This window comes from Echinops telfairi, unplaced genomic scaffold, assembly GCF_000313985.2.
Source record: "Echinops telfairi isolate 266 unplaced genomic scaffold, ASM31398v2 ScPeMD7_18;HRSCAF=68, whole genome shotgun sequence".
Lineage (NCBI taxonomy): Eukaryota > Metazoa > Chordata > Mammalia > Afrosoricida > Tenrecidae > Echinops > Echinops telfairi.
Window position 1 is genome coordinate 85,587,631 of NW_022103915.1, and position 2,068 is coordinate 85,589,698.

The 2,068-nt window shown below is 42.8% G+C and overlaps 1 protein-coding gene and 1 pseudogene across 1 annotated transcript in view; one reads left to right on the forward strand and one right to left on the reverse strand.

The window, feature by feature from the left end:
• Positions 1–1,220, forward strand: part of LOC115868718 — a 15,018-nt pseudogene extending 13,798 nt beyond the window's left edge.
• LOC101655499 (T cell receptor alpha chain MC.7.G5-like) overlaps positions 1–2,068 on the reverse strand; it is a 673,376-nt gene that overhangs the window by 487,087 nt on the left and 184,221 nt on the right. The gene's annotated exons all lie outside the window — the stretch shown is intronic.

A 2,068-nucleotide genomic window follows, 5' to 3' on the forward strand; every position in this document is an offset into this window, starting at 1 on the left:
TTTCTGGTGCTCAGAAATAGGAATTTACAAAGTGATAACATTAAAGAAATATGAAACAAATTGTCCTGTTTTCATCTCAAGCTCTATTTTTACTTTTAGAGTGCTTTCTCGGGGATAAGAAATCAGAATTGGCATTTTAAAAAGCAGAATTGTGTAACTCAGTTGAACACACATGTAATACATTCCCTCTCATGTGTTAAGATTTTTTTAAATATACATACTCTCCCACTCCTTTTCTTGCGCCCTGGGTTAAATTATTAGTCGTCTTTCTTCTTCAGACACATTCATTTTTCAGTCAGCCAACAATCCTCCTTCAAGCCTGAACAGCGTTTTCTCAGGTTCGTCTGCCCGCGTGTGGACTAAAGCCTAGAACCAGTACCAATGCAAAAGCAATGCATGAACCCAACCCATGGTTTCTGAGCATCAACAGTGTGTTTTTGGGAAGGCACAGAGTGGTTCAGAAGCATGAGAGTGATCATTGCCCTGAATAGAGGCTGTAGGTTAGAACATTCTACAAGGTGTAAGCCCTGGAGACTGATGGCTCCGAGAACTGAGATCACCTCTCTCACAATGTGAGCTCCTTGAAGAAAGGGTGTCCTTTCTGAATTGCCTATCCTGAACACATCTCAGGACACAGTGAATCATACTTACAGAAAGTCGGATTCACGCTTTCAAGTTTTCATATGTGAAAGCAGTTGTGCTAGGCAAATCCACAAATCATTGCTAATCCTCAAAATCACACTGTAAAGTAAGCACATATTCTACAGTAAATACAAATACAGTTATACCCTTAACGTTTGTTTAAGAGTTGTTTGTCTGGTCCCATCGAATGGTCTTTCAAACGTGTTCCCTGTAACCCCCAGCTTGCTGTGTACGAAGGGAACGTCATCCTTCGGAAAGCGCCGCAACAAGACGAACAACTTGTGCCGCTGCCGTGGCTCCAAGGCCTGCCCTCCACCATCCACCATCCACGGAAGTCGACCTGCGGCAAACGTGGCTCCCCTGGCAAGCACAAGAGAAAGTATAACTGGAGCGCCAAGGCCAAAAGGCGAAATACCACCGGGACTGGTGGAATGAGACACCTCAAAATTGTCTACCGCAGATTCAGACACGGATCCCGTGAAGGAACAATTCCTAAACCCCAGAGGGCAGCTGTCGCAGCGTGCAGTTCATCGCAAGGATGTCAACATTTAGTTATGCAAAAAATGTTCTCATATTAAAAACGAGGGGGAGAAAGTTTGTTGAAGACCCTGTAAGCCACAGACCAGTAAGTGTCAGAGCCATAAAACAATCCTTGCTCTTTTCACAACGCAATGCTGCTTTTCAGGGAGACGGACAGGTGAGACAAGCGATTATGGAAAGACATTTGTCAATCTTCAGAATGAAGGAGTTCCATGTGGTAAAGCTTTAAGGGGAAGCTTTTGGTTTGTATTGCTGGGAGAGTGTGCAGGTTTATAAGTAAATACTGTTTGGAAACTAAAGAGAAGGCAAACGTAAGGCTCCTGTTCATTATTTAAGTAAGTGGCTGAATACTCAGGCTCACAGACTTTGATGTAAAGATAACGAGAACATTTGTTGGGATTGAAAGGAGTATTGTCTTCCTTTTTGTGGATCGTATTCCCTAGCTGAAAAAGAGAGGACGAAATGTAGGTGTTTGTTGTGGGATGGACGCTGGCTGTGTTGCTGTTTTTGTGTAATTTGGTATCACTGAGTCTGTTTCAACTCAGAGCAGCCCCATGTAGGGCAGAACGGAGCACCGTTGAGTCCTGCACCACCTTCACAATCACTACTCCTACGTTAGAGTCCGTTTAACTTCACAACGTTGGATATTTGGGGTATTTTGAATCCATCTGCTTCCGTTCATTCAATCATGATGTAGGTAAACTAAGGTCTCAAATTTCATCTGTCTTTTTCTGCACATTCTCAGTCTCATATCATTATGCTAGAAACAAGTAGTTCTCTCTACGTACCTACCTTTTTAAATAGTAATCAAACATTCAATGCTTGAGCATTTGTTTGTATTCCAGCTAGCAGACTCTGCGTGTGCACAGTTACATTAGAAACTGGA